Consider the following 22,702-nt stretch of genomic DNA (forward strand, 5'->3'; position numbering starts at 1 on the left):
AGGGCGAGCGCGTAATCCTCACAACAAACCGTGTTCGCAAAACGGACGTATTTAGTAGGTCAGACATATCAAAACGCAAGCGCAAACATCTGTTTTTCAAAATCGCACAATGCACTGCGGTTTAGTGAATTTCCTGTTTAGTGATACTCGTGACTATTTTATTGATACATATTCAACACCGTGTGAGAGATGCCTATATCCGAAAGTACGATTCACGACCGCACCCATAAGAAACAATGGCACATCACCAGAGATCCGTAAGAATACATGACAGACACATTATCGTCGTTAGCATGTCACCGCACGTGTACCTAAAAACATTAGCATGCGACCGATCCCTATCTCTGTAACGCTATCATGCGACCGGAGCCTATACCCGAAAGTACGAATCATCGCCGCATCCATAAGAATAACGATATACACATTAACAAAGATTCATTCACATGACTATTTACTTGATACATATTCAACACTGCGCGAGAGATGCCTGAAAGTACGAATCACGACCGCACCCATAAGAACACATGGTGAATCAGTAGAGACCGTGTAATAATACACGACGATATACACATTAACAAAGGTTCATTCACATGACTATTTACTTGATACATATTCAACACGAAGTACGACATGCCAACAACGAAGCCGCGTGCGACCGCTGTCTATACTGAAAAGGGTTACCGTGCGACCACAAGACACAATAGCCGCTCGCCACCCCCGCCATAAGACATAAAAGCCGCTTGCCACCCCCGGTTTTCCAGCCGCTCGCCACCCCCGCCATAAGAAATAAGTGCCGCTTGCCACCCCCGGTTTTCCAGTAGCTCGCCACCCCGCCCATAAGAACACATGGCGAATCACCACAGATCCCGTAAGAATACACGACAGGCGAATCACCACCACCGCCTATAGCAAAAAAGGCGAGTCACCACCCCGGGTTTTCAGGCACCTCACCGCCGCAGCCTATACCCGAAAAGGCGAATCACGACCGCACCCATAAGAACACATGGCGAATCGCGGCCCAGAGGGGGGTCTAAAAAGGCGAATCGCCACCTCGGGTTTCCTGGCGAATCGCCACCCCGCCCATAAGAACCAATGGCCGTTCGCGACCGATCTACATAACTACTGATATGCATCATCTAGACCTGTGGTTCTCAACCGAGGTTCCGCGAAGCATTTTCAGGGGGTACGCGAAACCTCTAAATTTGCAAAATGATTTATAACCTAATATCAGGCAAATTGTGAGGCAGTTTCGCTTCATAAGTGCAAAAGCTTCCGTACTCACATCAACAGAACGGGGTTTGATATGAAATATATCGTACTGTGCAAACTCCTTTTAATTGCCAATAGCTCACTGATACCAACATTTTGCTGCTGAGAGATGTTATGTTGGAGTTTGTGCGAAGAAAAGTTAGAGTACTAAAAGATCAGTCAGGCTGACTTTGAAATGTTGGGATTTGAAGTTCTTTGTACCCGCAAAATTGTAGACAATAGTCTGGGATAGAAATTACAGACTATAAATCCCTAATCAGTCCCAGCAAAGTTATTGAGACCTCGCCACGAAGTATATTTTCCTCTGTGATACACAATATACATAACCACTATTCTAGATTTTCGAAAATCACTTTCTCAATATTGGGGCCATATGTTGCAAATATATCCAAAGATATCGTCGGAAGCTTTTACGCGTTAATAGTATATTCGCGACCACCTATCTTTGAGGAAACATATTTTAGGCAGTCGTTCATGTCAAATCACAGGCGCGGATTTTCAAGCCACGGCCACGTATTTCAAGAAATGCAGCTACAGAATTCGTTTTGAAATATTAAAAGTCTACCGATCGAATTACGACATAAAATCATGGTGATATTTCAGGAAAATACAGTTTTTTCCGGTTTAGCACTCTACAGGTAATGTGTGCACAAGACTGATGACGGTTGCATGAAAATTGACTTTACCTTGAGTCCACAAGCGCGAAGTTTCAGCCTAATGCTGGTGACCGGCGTTTATCTTGATCTCCCAACGTCATACCATAAACACTCCTTGTAAGTCCACTTGGTGACATTTCACATATTAAATCGCTTCATTTTCAACGTGTTCTCGTAACACGTGTAGCAAAACAAATCTAGGTCATTGCGTCACTGTCTGTTTAGCTACACCACTCATTTTTTTAACATACGTAAAACAATGATGGAAATTTCGAAGGTTTCGTAAAAACGGGTGTAAAAGTCGAAAATTGCGATTTTTCAAACGACTATTCCGAGCCCGATCGGTTCGGTTAGTCTGTACAGCAAATGGGGAGATCGCTTATCGCGTCGACACCCTCGGGTGGTCTCTTGGACGTGAGGTCGCCGAGCATTAGTGCGTCAAAGTGTATTGTCGGTAGTGTCCATTCTCGGTAATGGTCATTCTCGGTAATAGCATTCTCGGTAATGTCCATTCTCGGTAATGGTCAATCTCGGTAATAGCATTCTCGGTAGTAGACATTCTCGGTAATAGCGTTCTCGGTAATAGCGTTCTCGGTAATATTCATTCTCGGTAATAGCCATTCTCGGTAATAGCATTCTCGGTAATGTCCATTCTCACCAATGGTCATTCTCGGGAATAGTATTCTCGGTAATAGACATTCTCGGTAATAGGAATCTCGGTAATAGCCATTCTCGGTAATAGCCATTCTCGGTAATAGCCATTCTCGGTAATAGTATTCTCGGTATTGTCCATTCTCGGTGATGTCCATTCTCGGTATTGTCCATTCTCGGTAATGTCAATTCTCGGTATTGTCCATTCTCGGTAATGTCCATTCTCGGTATTGTCCATTCTCGGTAATGTCCATTCTCGGTATTGTCCTTCTCGGTAATAGCATTCTCGGTAATAGCATTCTCGGTATTGTCCGGATACGCTCAAAAAGTAGAGTCAATTCGGAAAAACGGATGTCATTTTGGGTATCAGCAGCCCAAATATACCCAGAAATCAATAAAATATCTTTGGCACTCAGAAAAAATATTTTTTGTTGGCCGGTGTAATGATTAATCCTGCCCATCAATGGAGGACTGATTAAGCAGTCGCCAGAATATCTACCACGGGTGGTTCATTGTAGAGATGGTGTGAACGTGAGGTTCACGTTCGCGTTCTGTGTGTGAACCTAAGAAATTTAGAGGTTCACACACAGAATCGCAAAAATTTCACTTGCTTTGTTATAAAAGTTTGCTCGAAATATCCAGCTTTCCGTTTGTGAATATTTATTGACTCCATGCTGCATCTGAGCTTGACCCGCAATCAAACCACATCAAGAGCGAAATAGGCCTATGCTACATGTATAGGTAGTCAGTGCTTATTCCACGAGTCAATAAAATTGATATTATTGTCTTAAGTAAAAAATGTAGCAGGGGTGAGGGGTCAATCTTGATTTCATATGTTTATTGTATCCTATAAACCAAATCCGTGCGATTTGGTGGTTGGCTACTGCTGTATAACTTTGTTAATGGGATAATATCGGTATCAAGTATAGAAACCCGTTTTACACTCTGCTCAGTATCAATGTAGCAATAGTCAGACACCGATACATCGTCCGGTCTGGCCTATACTGTTGAGTCGTAAGCAGAGGTGGTTAGTAACGAAGTACTTCTACTTTTTCGAAGTACTCAAGTAGTTTTCCTCTACTTCTGGTACTTACTCAAGTAGATCTGATTTTCGCTACTTCTACTTCGTAATATTTTGTGATGTACTTACTTACTTTTCGCTATTTCCAGTTTGTCAAGTAGAAGAAGTTTAATGCTCCAATCAGGAAGATAGCCTGAATAAATTCGGGGCTGTTTTCACCAAGTATCAACATTTAATTTTCATAAAACTTGAGTAAAGCCCAGAATTTTCGTCGCGCTTCGCTCTCAGTTGATACGGAGTAACCAGTGTGATTTCACGAAAGTATCGGTGAATATAATTTAGTTAAAGGGTTGACGAGGTTCCGTTCACACTGCATTGTCGCTCTTCGCCTATATGAAATGCGTCATCACAGTATATAGGGCTCATCATAACGTTTTAAACCGATGCTTCGCATTCTAGCATTTTATTATCATATCATAATATAGCAGTTCATCGCGTGTCCTAATCTGGAAAGTGGATTCCGACCTTTTTTTGGTTTTAGAGCTGTTTTAGCATACCACCTTTGAAACTTTCTAGACTAAAGACATGAAATACATTTTCCGCTTTTACAAGTAGTATCTACATTTCACTTTCAATTCCCAGTATCATATACTTTGAGCTCTAATTAGTTTCAGTTCTTTTTACGGAGAACATACATGTTGAATTATAAAAGCAAGTGTAGTAATGCCTTTAATTTCCGGAAATAAAGCTATGCAACATGGCATTTTTACGATCCACCATATTTTTTAATAACGTTTACTAATCGCGCAAAGTGTTTACACCGTATCCGATACAACTTCTCCGCATTGCTCTTTGACTACACTACGGGCCTTATAATATGAAGAAGTGCACCGTACCATGATATTTTCTAAGACGTGCTGTTCGATTAGACAGAGAATTAGTATCGCATTTAAATATCAGTACCATCATTTTCATCCCATGATGCGAACGAATGCTTATGCTTCGAAAATTGAATACCTTTCTTGGCACCTTTCGAATAGCTCAATTTGCACCTTTTGACAATCCATACGAACGAATTACGATCGTTTTCACAATTAGTTACTTACTTGAGTAGCTTTCGTGATGACTTTGACCACCTCAGGATATATGTCAGATTGCTTCCGTGGTCTCCATCTAGGTGGTAAAACCGAAACTTCGAGTTACAAGTAATTTATTACTCGGATACATGCCTCTCAATACTCTTGGACGGGCGCTTCTCGTGATGGATATGAGATTGCTGTGCAACGCTCAAAGCTTTTACATTACCTTTTGTGTGAGTGTTACTGCAGTAAATTCCAGTTGATTGCGTGAATAATCTTCTTGCGGTTGATCCAGCGGTCCGCATTGATGCATAATTCACATTCGTCACAAATCACAAAGTTCCAGAGCATATCAAACTAGTTCTACATGGAATGCCTGATCGCCAAAATTTAGAGGAAAATTGCTCTTGTTTGCCATAGCATTTCCGGTGTATATGAACGACAACTTTAAAACTGCTTAAAGGCACTGTAATTAATTCGTTTTATGTACTTCCTATGACTGGCTTTCTCACTTTTGACTGTGCTTTATATGCTTTGTTTCTCGTAATGAATTGCAACAAGACTAGCATTGGTAATGAAAAAGTATTGTCCGCATTGTAATGACTTCCAACACAAGGGTTAATGTATCTGGCAGACTGCAACAATGCTTCAAGTGGCGACAAAGTTAATAGCGGTTGTAAGCTGTAGTAGCGGAAAGATTAATGCGGCGACAATAAAGGTTATTTAATCTGCAGCTGAAGTGCGATTATTGTATCTTTTGAAGCATCATTTTGACATCGAAAGCGTATATCAGGCAGAGCGATCGCTTCCAATTTTGTTGACTGGATTCAAGCATCGCGCAAATTGAAGATAACCTTTCTTTTCACAATCTTCTGCGAAACTTCTTATCCGAATAGCTCAGAAACCCAGGCCAATATACTCCCTTGTGATTACTTTTGTAGAAGTTTCCATTCAGATTGGTGTTTGCACAATCGCGATACCACCATCCTCCCTCATGGTGTGAAGCGCAATTGAGTGTTGGATGGATGTCGTGATCGGCGTCTTTCGTTGAGAATTGTTGGTTATTGTGATCTGCGAAATGATGGTCGGTTGCGTTACCGGAGAATCCGGATACCGTCAGTCTGTAATAGTCAGAACCGGGTCCGATTTTGAAATTGCTGAAAAATGAAGAATTGGTGAGAATGTCATGAAATTGAAAAAAAAAATTGGTCGTCGAATGAGATTCGGGGCCATGTTGATTGTCTAAGCAGAGGCTCTTCAGCCGGGTGTATCGTACACCCACGAGTGCACCAACATTTTGAAAGGCTATACCACACAGATGAGGTGTACTGGGTTGTACCAGATCCGGACTAAAATGAAACAATGACTAGCTATCACAATGAACAGACAAGTTTATGATTCAGAACATGTCGACCTGGTGTGCAATATTGTACAATGTCCGTATATTGTTCTTATCGTACGCAGCTTGCAAATTACATTGCATTTGTGATGTCATAGGCCAGGAGGAGCAACATACGGCCCGCGACGGGATTTTGTCCGGCCCGCGGACAGTTCCCCGTCTTACATGACAATGTGGCCCGCGGCCTCAGTCTGCCGAAATTCCCCACTACTTTCGTAAACGTCAAAATTTATTGACTGTATGTTATTCTATACGTGTGTGCGCAACGTGCGAGAGTGGAGCTTACGTAGGGTTACCATACGTTCTCTTTTAGGAGGATTTGTCCTCTTTTTTGACTTTTACGAAAGTTTCCTCGAATGACGCTCAAATGTCCTCATTTTCAAGATTTTGTCCTCTTTTTGGATAATTTTGGTTAAATATAGGGGAAAAATTCGACTAAGATACAGTAAATCAGCACTGAAGTAACGCTCCGGCGGCTATTGCGGGAGCTGTGCCGGAAAGTTGACTTTTTTTAGTCAACCGACCACGAAGTGGTGACAATTGAACATTTTTTGCCTCCGGTATTGCAAGTCTGAAAAAGTGCCCTCTTTTCAGATTTCCAAAATATGGTAACCCTAAGCTTACGTATAAGTTCGTTGAAGCGAGAAGACTTGCATTATAGGCATTTACGATGAACTCAACCCTAATGAATCATGGTAAATTTGGATTACCGAGCTTATCGAACGCCTTGAAAACCTAATTAAGGATTGCACCGTGTGTTGATCAGAGAGAAGCAGACACGGCGCCGCCTGTATGACAATGCTGTTCTCAAATCCATATTGTCTTCGTCATTATCGGCGAGAAATGGCTTTGGATTGACATTACTGTCGTTTAAATACAGTAAATAGGAGTTTTTCCTTGCAAATGTGAATAAATGTACGAATAATGCATCAATTCAGCAATCCGGCCCGACAAGTACTTAATTTTCCTGTGTCAGGCCCGCCGACTGGAGAAGTTGCCCGCCCCTGTCGTAGGCAAATGCTTATCATTTAAACTTAATAATGGACTGATGGATGGAGTTGACATGTGTTCTGCTAGCTATATATCTGTCTAAAACATTGGTTACCAACTATGCTGTCTCCGTTCCACACTTCAGATTTATTCCGAGTCTTCATTCCCCACTACCCAAAGCTATCGTCATATTGCCTTTTAACTTTTGTCATTACGGAACAGCTATTTGCCTGTTTTAGCCAGAGGTGGTCAAAGTAGTCAAGAAAACTACTCAAGTAGAAGTAGAAGTAGCGACGAAAAAAATCTACTCAAGGACGAGTAGAAGTAATTCTTCCAAAAGCAACCTAAAACTACTTGAAGTAGAAGTAGAATTGACTGACTTTAAATCTACTCAAGTAAGTAAGTAGTTGTGAAAACGATCCTAATTCGTTTACACTGATTGCCAAAAGGTGCAAATTGAGCTGTGCGAAAGTTGCCGAGCTTGATTCATATTGCTGCATACCAGGAGGTATCCAATTTTCGACAGCATAAGCATTCGTCCGCATCATGGGATGAAAATGATAGTATTGATATGGAAATGCTATAATAATCCTTTATTTTCTCGAGCAGCACGTTTTAGAAAATATCATGGTATGGCGCCCTCCCCCATATTATAAGGCCCGTAGTAAGTTTTGTCGAAGAGCAATACGGAGAAGTTGTACTGGATACGGTGTAAACACTTTGCGCGACTAGTAAACGTTAATAAAAAATATGGTGGACGGTAAAAATGCCATATCGAGTAGCTTTATTTCCGGAAAGTAAAGGCATTACCACACTTGCTTTTATATACTTCAACATGTATGCTATCTAGACAAAAGAACTGATATTAATTAGAACTCAAAGTATATGATACTGGGAATTGAAAGTGAATTATAAATACTACTTCTAAAAGCGGAACATGTATTTCGCGTCTTCAGTCCAGAGAGTTTCAAAGGTGGTGTGCTAAAACAGCTCTAAAACTAAAAAAAAAAGTTAGAGTCCACTTTTTCAGATTAGGACACGCCATGGACATGCTAGATTACGATATGATAAGTAAATGCTAGATTGCGAAACATCAGTTTCAAACGTTATGATGGGCCATATATACTGTGATGAAATATTTCATATGGGCGAAGGGCGACAATGTGGTGTGAACGAAACCGCGCCAACCCGCTACCTAAATTATATACACCGATATACTTTCGTGAAATCATACTGGTTATACCGTAGCCACTGCGCGCGAAGCACGACGAAGATTCTGCGCTTTACTCAACTTTTATGAAAATTAAATATTGATACTCCGTGAAAACAGCCGCGAAATTCCTCAGGCTATCAACCTGATAGGACGATTGAACTACTTCTACTTGACAAACTGCAAATAGCGAAAAGTAAGTTAGTAGATAACAAAATATAACGAAGTAGAAGTGGAAGTAGCGAAAATCAGATCTACTTGAGTACGTACCAGACGTAGAGGAAAACTACTTGAGTACTTCGAAAAAGGAGAAGTACTTCGTTACTGACCACCTCTGGTTTTAGTACACAAGACAACCAACCACACCAGTACGAAAAACATTCCCCTATAACTGCAACGTAACACGTATTGTGAGCGGATACCGGTGAACTATTTCTTATCTGCACTTTCCATCATTAGTTCATTGATTCACGTTGATTACGCTCACTCTCCTTACGTAGTGCTGTGAGTAGGTAATCCGTTGTTAGTTGCTTTAGGTGTTGGGTCTTGCGTTATCGTATTTGAACTGTTCCTACTGTCTCATTTGCCGTTTGTTACAGAATAAATTTAATAAAGCCTATCTCCGGGTCAGAACAACTGGTAACCCGCAACATTAAGCGAAAGCGTTATTTCATGTCATGCTGGTCGTATACTGAATGCGTTTGTGACGCCATCATTGGTAATCCACAGTTAAAAATTTGTTTTTGCGAACAACACGCAAAATAATTCTCGATACATACAGTCCAGCACAGTTAACTGGTAACGGTAATCGCCATTTGTGTCTTGGTAAATAAGTAGACTATGATGTTTAACAAATGCATCTATTCTAGGGTTACCATATTTCAGCAACCCAAATTCCAGACACTCTTTAGCGCCCACTAGTGGATTTCAAAATGAGTCGTGACATCACACTAGCAAAGCAGAGCTCACAGACCAGAGGAGGTCACGATCCAATTTAGGAGTATGTGGCTGTGTGTTGTGCAACCGTAAACGAAAACACATGTTTTCAAACCCCTCCCGCCCAAATAAACAATAATTTTGATCCCACACTATACAGTAATCGATGCAACTTCATAGGGGGGTGCTTGCTATATGAATCTGGTTTCTATATGGATCTGCTAGTTAAATTATTTGAATGAATTATGTCAATAATATTGGTCGTTCCATATATTACTATATAGATACTATTCTCCGCCCGCATAATTAGAGTTAGCGGTAGAGCTGGTGAAGGATGATGAGTTCGAAAATACAGAGAGCGTAATTGCACATCGTTAAGTCATGTTCATGTCTTACCGATAAAATTGTTGATCAGCCTTATGCCGGTGCGCACCACGGAGCTTTATAAACACCCCACACCCAGTGGTTTTCAGCCTTTTATGGTCGCGACTCCATCGCCAATTAGAAAATATTCCGTGGACCAGATCAAAATCTGACGAGCTGATTACTAAAGGAAGTCAGCACTTTTGCCCAGACTTACTCACGGGCTATTTGGAAGTTGATTACGTTGAACATAATCGCAAACCCCAGAATAAAGGCAAACGACCCCCACCCCCGTTCTCCTATAATTGCGATTACAATTAGGCTTATTCCAGTAAATGAAGGTTGTTTTCATTTATATTTTATTGCAGTTTTTGCAAGGGTGGTATAGTTTCCATATTAAAATCAATAAATGTGATAGTAAATTGCGCGCAGCGCGAAGAAAAATATCATGCATCAGCACAAACTTTCCCAAAAAATATTGTTTCATGCTGATTTACGAAATAATTATGAGCCTACGTCAAGTCTTCAAAATTCCGGACATTTGACATATTTTAGAAATTCCTCCCGGACCCTAGTTTGAATAGTGAAATTCCGGACATGTCCGGGAAATTCCAGACGTATGGCAACCCTAATCTATTCCCCCCCAGAAACCATTGAATTCGCCACCTGTGGGGAATTCACCATCCGTTGAGAGCCACTGGTCTATAATGATTTATTGAGAAAACCGCCGCGGGCGTTCAGACATATAGCGAAAAGCTTCGCGAGATGCTTATAAATAGAGCAGTGTGCATAATTACAGGGACGTAGCCAGGGGGTCATACGGTCGCATGCAGCCGTTAAACAATAATTATGTGGCCCTCTACACATAATGAAATTAGCGTGTGTTGGCGGCCGTCAACATGCAATTTGAATTAACGAATTGGTTCCCAAAATATGAGAGATTTTAATTAAACTTGAAAATTGTATTCTCGGTGACTTGGATTTTTCGTTTCTAATATCATAGGGTTAGGTTGTTGTTTCTGGTATTTATGGTGTTTGTCGACTACTATCGTCAACTACACCACGCTAATCTTCTTCATTTTTTATCCGTATAGATGCCGACTTGTTGCACGGCCCACTTCTAGGCTTTTTACAAAACACCGCTTACACGTATTAGATGGCGAGTAGGAGCCTAAATAAACACTTAGGTAGGAGTTCTAGAGTCGACTACGGTCGGACTCGAACCCGCAACCCATTGGTGTTGCAGCTGTGGATTATTATTAGTAAAAACCGGAAGATTCATCATTATTAACTTAGTGCCCAAAATCTTCGAAGACACCCCTCCATCAGCCCGAACGGTTAATCTGATCACGTTTACTAAGAATGGATAAATATTTTATAGTAATATGTATATATGACCAAACCAATATTATTGACGAAATTAATTTTCCAGGTAGAACAAATATTCGCTCTGCAAGACTAGAAAAATAATCCAGAAAAGTTTGCCTCGCGAATTTGGTGCATATGGTAATCCTGCGGGTGTGTCTTGCTGATACAGCTAAAAACTTTTGTGCGCAAGGTAGCCTACATCTCAAGAAATCAGCAATGGCACAGACCACTACAACGACTCTTCGCGATAGTTCCCAGTAGCCAATTTAACATGAATATATGTCGTCCAGATGGGCGTATGCTATAGCTATATATGCAATCGAAACACGGCCTTGAGTAGGAAAAACGTTGAACACCGCACCGCACCGCAACGTTGAACACCGTGTACAAGGACAATTTTCAGCATTACTGCGTTGATTGTAGTATTGAGGAAGTAGTTCACGGTTGTTGTTTATGAAATACCTGTAAACGTGTTTGGCACGAAGCTGACTTGACTCAATTAAAAGTGAGGTTTTTTGTTACTTATACATGATGAATAAGGAAGGAAATAGTTGGTAATTCACTTCAATGGGAGGTTGCGCTGTATAAATGATGTTAAATTGAAAGCGAAAGTGAGCAGAGGTTTTTTTACCTTTAATAACCCGCGGCATCTCCAACGGACGGAATCATGATTTCAAACCTAAGCCGCCGGCGTATATACGGCACTGTATGTATAGACGACCTGAAATCGCGGCATTCACAATTCGGCTACTGTTGGCACCTTATTACCTGCAACCGATAATGACGTGTCATCACATTTCTCATGCATGAGTTTTGTGTGTCTTGACCTCCTGCGGAACCCTGGAGATTGGCTCGCGGTGCCCCTGGTGTTTCGGTTAAAATTTAAAAACCACTTCTCTGCATGCATGTTCTGTACAATTGTACATGAGCTTACTGATATATCCTTGAATTCTCAACTTCATCAAACAGATAGCCTCATAGTTCATACCACTGTTTTTCAACCAGTGTGGACGTTGCACCCTGTTCTACACCGACATGTTCATAGCATGCACCATTATACAAAGGTATATCACAAATATCACACACTAAACCAGAATTACTTTACGGGAGTCGGACTATAGTTTTGTGGTCTATGACATGTCAAAATCAAAGCCGAGACCAAAGAGCCAAGTCCAACTTGACTTCAATCCAGAGAGTAGAAAGTAGATAAGCCTGACACGAAAATGTAGAGTTGCTTTTACAAGGTTCGGGCATGCTTTAACGAGTAAACCGACATTGCGTATAAATCATGTATAAATCGAAGGCTTTTCACGGGAATATTTCTATGAACCTATTTACTGTTACGGCATTGTATCGCAGCCCACAATAAAAAGGCATGCAGACTGAATGCGACCCATCGGACGCAGTTCACCCACCCCTGCATTACTCTCACTTCTCACAGAGTAAAGGAACGCTTCAATATGCCTATGTCTGAGTATATCGACGAAGTAATGTGATGTAGGTTATTCGCGACTCGGGCTGCGCACAATGATACGAGTACTGGAATCTGAATCGAGTAATAAGTTTAATGATTCGGGTCAAGTAGTAAGAAATGTTTTTATACGTTCCATGACACTAAAGGCTGTATCAGACGAGGCGATGTCGGTCGATAATTTCTCTACCATCATGTGAGAGATCGTTGCACTTGATTAGTTTCAGAAGGCGTTGACCCGTTGCATTTAAACCTGCTCGGGGATGATTGACATCTGCGAATCGGTTTTTTGTTGTTGTACAGGTCAGGTACACTGTACTGTACAATCGTACATACTACCGTATTATGATCAGCGATGGGCGGATAGTGATTTCTGAGAATCTGAATCCATCCGACAGCTCAAAGCTCTGATGAGCACTCCTTCCGAATACGAACATCCAAATACCCATGCAAATCCGAAAAATCTTGTCCATAATCCAGAAAATCCGAACAGAATAAATATTCCGAAGAATCCCAATTGTGCAGCGGAGCTAGATACATTTAGGGCCTAGAGTTGGCTGGTTTATATTTGCTTGGACCTTTTACAAAACAACTTTAGAGTGCTACCAGTCCTATAACAAGGGGTACACTGTCCGTTTTGGTTGTCGAGCTGACGATTTTTTTCTTTCGACTTGAAGTCAAAAGTCACGTCTGGTCAAAATTATCCGGAAACAAAGTTACAACTAGCCGAAAATATTCTAAACTAATTCTGCAATATGGTTATGATGTCTGTCCAATGTGTTCATGCTGCAATGTCTTGTCGAATGAAACCTTCTCTGAACCATGGTAGTATGGTATTTGTAAGGGTAGGTCAAAAAAGTTGAAGGTAGCACAAGTTTTGACTGCCATGATAGCTGTAGAAGAATATGCGCGTGCTGATGCTACTCGAAGGTGGTGGGTGCATCCGATTTTGCAACACGGCTTATACTGGATAAGTGGAGCGGCTCAATAATTTAGTACTACATCGCAGTAATTCGTTTCGCAATGCCTCGCCAGAAGGTCCGTCCGCCAAACGGCTTGAGCAAAAGTGACGCTATTCAAGTCTCGACACTGGTTTATATATGGATACGCATGAGCGCATCTCTCACTTCTCTCATCGCCGGCGATGTCGCCGAGTTAATTGACACTGTCAATTAAAATCGGCGGCGATTCGGCCGATGGCAGCGATGATAAAACAAACACTAACGCTCCGCCGACATCGCCTCGTCTGATACAGCCTTAAGAGTTAATTTAGCCACGAATATTATAATTTCGATAGTATTTTCAACTGTGTTAGCCTAGAAGACCTGATTGGTGGTATCGCACAACATAGCAAACATGTATTACAAAGCTACATTCTATTTTTGAGGCAGCATAAACGGTACATATTTGAACTTTTATTATCTTCATACTGTTATGGCGTCATAACGAGTGATACCCGAATGCTTGATCCGACCAGGGATATCTAGATATCTAGATATCCCTGGATCCGACTCGAAGCCCGTAAACCAAACTTTACGCTGATTGGTCAAGAGACAATGGCCATAGAAACTGCGCAACAACGGATGACGCTTCATCTACTTGCGAATTTCATTTAATAACTGGTTTGTGGTACAGAACTTGAACACGGCTTTTAACAGTAAATTTATATTTATTGACTCGAAGAACTTTTCGCGTGCCTCTTATCAAGAGCAACCGGCACGATAAAGGATACAGAACAGAGATGGATTCAAAACAAAATGGCGAATTGTGACGCAATAATGCAAATTTATAAATAACATGAATGGAAATTCAGCCATAGCAACAATGCAGCGTATATAGCAACAAGCAACTTGAAAAGTAGAGCGCGTGAGGAATAACATACAAATAAAATGAGACAATGCAGCAACACAGAGGAAAAATTGAACAAAAACACGGACGAACAGCTAAGCAACGACAACTAGTGTGAAATTTTAAGATTATACAAAAATTCTTTCTGGCGACAAAGGACCGGGTTGTTTAGTTTGATGAATACGTTGGAAGTTATATATAGACAGTACTAGCTGCGTTGAAGGGTATGGCTACGGCTAATTTGGATGAAGTTGTTATGTTCGTGCATTTACGTTCGGTGTCGTAGAACTCTTTCTTTCTGTAGGATTAGTAATTTCAGCCAATCATTATTTCCTCGTGTGTCATGCTTGTATTTATACCCTGTGTTCTGTTGTCTCGTGGTCTTTTTCATTTAACTGCACTCTGGATCGTGTCGCTGTCTTGAAGTTATATTGCTGATAATATACTGATTTTGTATTGCAACCTCGTCGCATTGAGTTATTGTTCAAACAAGATCAAGAACATAACAATTGGTGTCAGAAGTCGGATTCAAAGTTATTTCTGCGACGAATACTGTATATATGATGGAATCGGGTATTTTGAAGCTTCTGGAGAAGCAGCAGGAAATGATGGCAGAACAACGCGCACAGCGCAAAGAAGAGCTGGAGCAGCAAAATGCTCGACACAGAGAAGAGATGAAACAACAAGCGAAGCAGCAAGAGATTATGGCGCAACAACAAGCGAAGCAGCAAGAGATGATGGTGCAACAACAAGCAAAGCATGACGAAGCAATGGCAAAAGTCATGACAGAGATGGCGCAATTGACGCAGAGGTTGAATCCCGGTGCATCAACATTTGAAGCAGCCGCTCCCAAGTTTGATTCGTTCGCAAAATCAAAAGAAAAGTGGGACCAATATCTGCAACGATTCAACCATCACCTAGCAATTTACGGCATTTTCAACATGGAGAAAAAAAGAGCGTGTCTACTCTCATGGGTTGGACCTGAAACGTACTCGCTCCTACGTAATTTGTTTGGTGCGGCTGATGTCAGTGCGCAAACCTTCGACGCGTTGACCGAGAAGTTGTCTACACACTTCAAGGACTCCATTCATGTGCAAGCAGCCAGGTACGAATTTTACAACTGTAAAATGCAACCGGGACAATCGTACGCCGATTGGATCGCTACTCTACGCGGAATCTCCAAGGATTGCAACTTCATATGCTCAAAAGATGGCTGTGATCAAAGCTACGTTGATGAGCTAATGCGAGATCTCATCATTAAAGAAACGCCGCACTCGGATGTGAGACGGCATTGTCTAACACAAACCAATCCATCCCTCGACGACGTTCTTAAAGTAGCCGCAACATACGTGAGAACGCTGAAAACTGATAGAGTTATCGAAGGCGAGAGTAGCGGTAAAGACACTTCCGTCGTCAACAAAATGACGGGAAGTTATCAGAAGGGGAAAAAACCTTCCAAATCCAACCAAGGCAACTTCCCAGAAAGACTGAAATCCTGCAGCCGCTGTTTCATCGATCACCAGAGAAAAGACTGTCAATATCGACATGCAATATGTCAGAAATGTGGTCGTAAAGGTCATATCAAACCTGTGTGCATATGTCTACCAAACCTAGTGTCACAGAACAGGTCACATCCGTCAATTTCTGCTCAGTGCCACTCCTCTCCTTCGACATCGATCAACTATATCGACGCGTAGGAAACCAGCTCTGGATCAACTCCAGCATCAACGGCATTCCGTTGCCAACACAGTGGGACACTGATGCACCCTCCGCCATGGTGGGATTGACTGGGTACAAAACTTTGGGCTCTCCGAAACTCTCAGCATACCATTGCTCTTTCGTAGCGTATGGCGACAAGCCACTGAAAGTGAAAGGTATTTGCACTGTAACCGTGCAGGTGGGTTCTGAAGTTCGAGTTGGCTTTAAATTGGTAGTTCTGGACGAACACCGTGGGCAAAACATTTTTGGTCTCGATTGGAGCGATGCTTTCTCCATGACCGCTAAGGGAACGTCTGCTTTGGATGCAATTTCCTCGCAGATGGTCAAATCGCAATCATGTAATACTATTGACATTTCTGATTCGAACGACAAATTGGTATCTTTTCAGTCCAAATTTCCCTCCGTTTTCTCTAATGTATTAGGACGATGCACCAAGACAAAGGTGACTATTCACTTGAAACCTAATGCCAAGCCCGTATTTAACAAGCCACGCCCTTTGCCTTTCGCAAGGCAAATCGCTGTTCAAACCGAATTGGATAGATTAGTAAATCAAGGTATCCTCGAACCAATCAATTACAGTGATTGGGCAGCACCAATTGTTGCCGTCACTAAATCAAATGGATCAGTACGCATTTGTGGCGACTTCAAAGCATTGAATCAACAAATTCAGATAGATCAACATCCCCTGCCCTCCTTGGATGAAATCCTTCACAAGTTACAGGGTGGTTGTATTTTCACGAAAATTGATCTTGCCGATGCATTTTTTTAGCTAGAATTAGATGATGATGCGATGAATTTGTGTGTCATCAACACGCAATTCGGTCTATTCCGTTATCGACGCATGTGTTTCGGAGTCGCATCTAGTCCCGCGAATTTTCAACGCTGTATTGATGCCATGATCGCCGGCTTACCCGGTGTTGCTAGTTTTATCGATGACATAATCGTTACTGGCATTGATGAACGCGATCATTTTCGCAACTTATCGCTACTCTTTGAGCGCCTCACCGAGTACGGTTTCACCGTCAACTTCGCGAAATGTGAATTTTTCAAAAGTAGTATCGAGTACCTTGGTCACATAATCGACAAGGACGGCAAACGCCCGTCTAACAAATCCGTTGAAGCAATCAAACAGTTGCCTAAACCTCACGATGTTCGCCAGCTACAGACATTCCTGGGCAAAGTCAATTATTATCGCGCGTTTATTCCTAATTTCACGAATAAAGCCGCTGCTTTGTACCGCCTTCTTCAAAAAGACGCGAAATTCATTTGGAATGCAGACCGCGACGCAGCTTTTCGCATTCTCAAAAACGACGTAATCGCCGCTACGCAGTTAGCTGATTATGATGTAAACAAGCAGCTCATTTTGTCAACTGATGCTTCTCAATTCGGAATCGGCGCTGTCCTCTCAATCGAGCACAATGGCGAAGAGAGACCGATCGCGCACGCATCGAAAACACTTTCTGATTCGCAAAAATCCTACTCTCAAATCGAGAAGGAAGCTCTGTCAATCATTTACGGAGTCACTAAATTTCGTCAATTCTTGTATGGTAGAAAATTTACGCTCGTAACGGACCACAAACCGCTTTTAGCTATTTTCTCGCCAGACAAGAAAATTCCCGTGATTACAGCGCAACGCTTACAGCGATGGGCACTAACGCTCATGGCTTACCAATACGATATTCGCTATAAACCGACTAATCAGCACGGAAACGCCGACGGTTTATCTCGCCTACCAAAGGGTCCAGACCCTGAGTTTGACGAACTGGAAATTCGTGAAAACGCGGAGATCGTCCACGCAATTAATATGGCATTCGATGGCTTACCGTTAACTCGCAATGAAATTCGCGACGCGACGCTGAAGGACAAAACCTTGAAACTAGTAAAATTATCTGTCACTCATGGTAATTGGAATCCAAAGACGCTCATTGATGATTTTTCTTGGTTTTCGACTCGCAAACATTCGCTTTCTCTGCACGAAGACATAGTTATGCTCAATATTGATGGTTTTCAACGCTTAGTAATTCCGCAGTCACTTCGCTCGCGAGCCTTATCATTGTTGCACGAAGGACATTGGGGTATCGCGAAAATGAAGCAGATGGCTCGACGTTACGTCGCATGGCCTTCCATTAATCGCGACATTGAAAATCTCGTGAAGAGTTGCGACGCTTGCCGCAAAGTAATGAAAGCGCCTGATCGTCAGTATCGCGAATGGCCTAAAACGTCTGAAAGCTTTGATCGAATTCACTTGGACTTCGCAGGTCCAATAAACAATAAAATGTTTCTGGTCATCGTCGATGCGCATTCGAAATATCCTTTCGTTAAAGTAATGAATGTCGGTTCTACCACAACCTTGTGTGTGGTCAACGCTTTGAGGGACGTCTTCGCTATCAAAGGCTTGCCCATAACAATTGTTACGGATGGCGGGCTGCAATTCACATCGAATGAATTCGATACGTTTGGCTCTAATTCGGCAATCAGCCATATCGTATCACCGTCTTTTCACCCTGCCTCGAACGGAGAAGCGGAGCGTTTCGTCCAGACTTTGAAAGCTGGATTAATAAAAAATTGCGACGGGGGAAAAGATCTCAACTTCGCGCTCCAAACACTTCTCGCTACGTACCGATGTGCACCGCACCCGGGCATAGACTGGAAAACGCCTGCCGAAATTTTACATGGTCGACAGCCGCGCAATTTGCTAAGTTTGTGCTCGCCCTTTGATAAATCGAAACCCGTTACGCCTGGACAATCAGTCACTCATTTCGAGATTGGTTCCTCGGTTTACGCTCGCAGTTACCGAAGCGGACCAAAGTGGGTTGCTGGCGTGGTGACGGAAATACTGGGGCGTGTTGTGTACATTATAAAAACAGATCATGGGTATTGGAGGAGGCACAAAAACCAACTCCAACCACGCTTGATTTCCACTGGTCATGATACAGCCACACAGGAAGTTGCTCAGCCTCAACAGTCCCAAGCTGAGCAACCATTGGTTAGGAATAGGGCACAACGTCCTGCAGCTAGTCCTGCTCGATCGTCGGGCAGACGTTATCCTCTTAGAAATAGGAAACCCACCGATTTCTATAGACCGTAAATGTGGGCAACCCTCTAACTTACAGGGGAGGACTGTTATGTTCGTGCATTTACGTTCGGTGTCGTAGAACTCTTTCTTTCTGTAGGATTAGTAATTTCAGCCAATCATTATTTCCTCGTGTGTCATGCTTGTATTTATACCCTGTGTTCTGTTGTCTCGTGGTCTTTTTCATTTAACTGCACTCTGGATCGTGTCGCTGTCTTGAAGTTATATTGCTGATAATATACTGATTTTGTATTGCAACCTCGTCGCATTGAGTTATTGTTCAAACAAGATCAAGAACATAACAGAAGTAATTTCTCTCTTCGGGCTCATGAAGTTCTTCGATGAGAAAGAAAATGCTTTTCGTAAGGGAGAAATCAAATATAAGTCAGGCTTTGTCTTGTAAGTGAGACTTCGCTCCCTCGTTGTGACAGGGGTAGTAAGAGCTTCGATGAAGGATCGAAGCTATAACGTTGAGCTAACTGTGGACGGTCAGGGGAACATCAATAAAGGGATTTGTGACTGCCCGAATGGGAATTATCTGTGCAGTCATATGGCAGCAACTGCGATTTACTGCAACAGGCAGAGTGCTTCCCAAAAAAATCTCCCGAATTCCTGGCTCCAGAAACCAAAACAAGCTTTTACCGAAGTAAAAAGGTTTTCTGAAACCTTTCCTGAAAAAAGTCAGTTTTCCGCGATATCTCGCTCGGTGACGACAAGCGAAGATAGGATTTTTTTGTGGGCGAGCCTCAGAGCCATTCATGCCGATTGCCCAATGCGTTTGATTGTTGGTCCTGAGCCTAGATCAGAAAAACAACCGACTAATTCAAAAAGTCCTCTCTTAATTGAAGATTTGATTCCCCTACATTTGGAAGATAGAGACAAATTTATAGAAGCCAACAAAGTTAGTCATGTGCAGATTAGCTACCTTGCCAACAAGACATCATTAACCACATTTCCACGAAGCCATAGCGAAGAGGTGGCTGGAATCGGAAAACATGGCGCTCGACAATGGAGACTGATCTAGCGCAACGCGGGCTGTCGCTTGTAGACGCCCACGACCGACTACGTTGGAGACGCTTAACACGAGCCCAAAACTGATTATCTCGATGTTCTTTTGTTTCCCGTTTTCCTTTGCCCCTTTTTTATTTTATCCAATTGAAAAGTCGATATATATATATATATATATATATAACAGGACATCAGAACAGAGAGAATGTGCAGAATGGGGGAAATACAGGGCTCTTCGACTGACAAGTAGCAATTTTAGTAGGGTTTTGGACTGCTTTGAGAGGAACAAGACGACAGGTACTCCGTATCCACCATCTCTTATCAAATCGCTTCAAGGAAAGTATAGTATGAATAGGGATTCAATATTGTGGGGGTTATCCCACGAAGAAAGAGCTATTCAAGACTACTGTAGCATCACTCATGTGAATGTAGCAAATATCGGTTTTGTTCATTTTCCTTGCGGATATCTAGGTGCTTCACCTGATGAGTGATTGTAGCTGAGCAGACCTCATCGGCAGTAGGTGTGCTTGAAGTAAAGTGCTCTTGGTCTTGGATATATCGTAACAACACAGTCGATGAGCTCATGAAATTTGAACTTGGTCAGAAATTACAGTAAAGAGTTTTTGTTTGACTGCTGCTGGACAATTACAAGTGAATCACTCTTATTGGCATCAAATTCAGGCCCAAATGCATGCCACAAATTCAGGGTTGTAACCAAGTCACATGGTTCCGAGTCACGAGTCAATCTTACTATTGTGGTATTGACTCGAGTCAAGTCGAGTCATTTTCAATTCATCACCGAGTCGAGTCCGAGTCCAAGTCACCGTTTAAAGGGTCAAGTCCGAGTCAAAGTGTTATGACTCGAGTCCGAGTCCAAGTCACTGCATTAAAGTCATGTTCAACTCATGTTTTCAATCCTGAATTAGCTTATAGAGAATCAACAAATTCACGTCTACATAATATCTGATATAGAACCAACGAATTCCCGTCTAGATACCAGCTGATAGAGAATCAACAGATGCATGTTTATGTAGAGGTACAGTTTTTCTTTCACATTATCAGGTGGTTGACTAAAAAAAGGTCAGCTTTCCTGCTCAGCTCCCCAAATAGCCGCCGGAGCGTTACTACTATGAAAGAAAATTTTGGATTAATTACAAATAGAGATTTTCGAATTTTACCGACTACCTCATGATAATGTTATTGTGTAAAAATATGATTCATAGCAAAATTGGCTTGATTCCAACTAGAAAAAGCGAATTTATTAGAGTAGAATATTTTGGATGTGACAAAATAGTCGGCTTACTACTAGTATGTAATTATATTATATGAAAGAATTTCTCACTAAAAACACTCCATTTATTTTCGAAAATAAAATTTTCTCCTCTCATAACATTGATTCAACTTTTAAAAATTAACCCAGATTCAGAGTTCTTTTTATGCAACATAACAATTTTATCAAGTAGCCACCCAGTAAAATAAAAAAAGAAGTTATTTTTGAACAGCCCTGTTGTACAAACATCACACAACATTAGCCATTCGTTATTACTCACGTGCACAATGCACATACCTAACAATCGTCAAATGGACGGAGGGTATTGTGTGTTTTCACAGACAGCAGATCAAATCATTGAGTTACACTTCAAAAATACACTACAAAAACACTATATGTTATAGCGGCATGGCCTTGGAATAAATCCACATCTACCGAATTCACGTTCCACTGGTGCACTAGATACAGGAATTGACAAGCATTTTGAACCACATTGAAGAGCATCGGATACTCATTCTTTCTAGTCGCCCAAAAATGCAAAGAATCATCGCCTTCAAATCTACACATGAGCATATCAGTCTCTTCCAAGTACTTGACCATCTGAGTCATTTCATTGGCTCTAAGTGAACTTTGCTTCGATTGTTTGTATAATTGAAAAGTCTTGAGTTCTTTGATTGCGGAGGATCTATTACGGTCTTCATCATAGGATGATTTTGTACAATGCATTGCTACTATATGTACCATTGTCTGTTGTTTTTGCGGCGGCATATCTGATATCAGACGAGTGCAACGAAAGCAGTGGCGACAAATATCGATGTCGGTAGAATTCGTCAGATGCGTTGATCTAGCCATTACGATTCGCAAATTTCTTCATCTTCAAGTCATATACAATAAGCCGAGTCAATGACTTGGGTCGAGTCACGCGTAATGACTCGAGTACAAGTCGAGTCAATCCAGATATTGACTCGAGTCGAGTCATTTTCCAATTTCAAGAAAATGACTCGAGTCAAGTCGAGTCACAAAAAAATCGTGACTCGAGTCTGACTCGAGTCATTACAACCCTGCACAAATTGTGACTGGGCACATTTTGCTGTTTGGACTACAAAGGATATGCGGATTTTTAAAGTATCAAGAGACCCTACCTGGAAACAAAACATTCCAAAACTCCAGGAATTTTATCTGGGTGTGATGCTCAGCCAACTATACTCAAGTCATAATTCGAACTTGCATTTCTCTATTCTTTATTGCCAAAAGAAAATCAATTTATAATTCGGAATTGAACTGGACTAACATATCTCTATCTTCAACAGAACTAGTTCCTGAATAGGTATATACCTATATATATATATGGATCAAAAACTCCCTCAATTA

General features: G+C 41.7%; 2 protein-coding genes and 1 long non-coding RNA gene across 3 annotated transcripts in view; 2 read left to right on the forward strand and 1 right to left on the reverse strand.

Annotated features, from left to right (window-relative positions):
- The window catches only part of LOC145459414 (uncharacterized), a 229,606-nt gene extending 228,837 nt beyond the window's left edge, over positions 1-769 (reverse strand). Inside the window, exon 1 of the long non-coding RNA XR_013921405.1 lies at positions 333-769. This is a non-coding gene — a long non-coding RNA (uncharacterized LOC145459414). The remainder of the gene's footprint in view (positions 1-332) is intronic.
- LOC145458778 (uncharacterized) overlaps positions 1-22,702 on the forward strand; it is a 264,884-nt gene that overhangs the window by 233,522 nt on the left and 8,660 nt on the right. The window lies entirely within an intron of this gene.
- Positions 1-22,702, forward strand: part of LOC145459361 (calreticulin-like) — a 283,057-nt gene that overhangs the window by 99,939 nt on the left and 160,416 nt on the right. The gene's annotated exons all lie outside the window — the stretch shown is intronic.

Source organism: Botryllus schlosseri, chromosome 16, assembly GCF_051294905.1.
Source record: "Botryllus schlosseri isolate E-star chromosome 16, Bs_hap1, whole genome shotgun sequence".
Taxonomy (NCBI): Eukaryota; Metazoa; Chordata; class Ascidiacea; order Stolidobranchia; family Styelidae; genus Botryllus; species Botryllus schlosseri.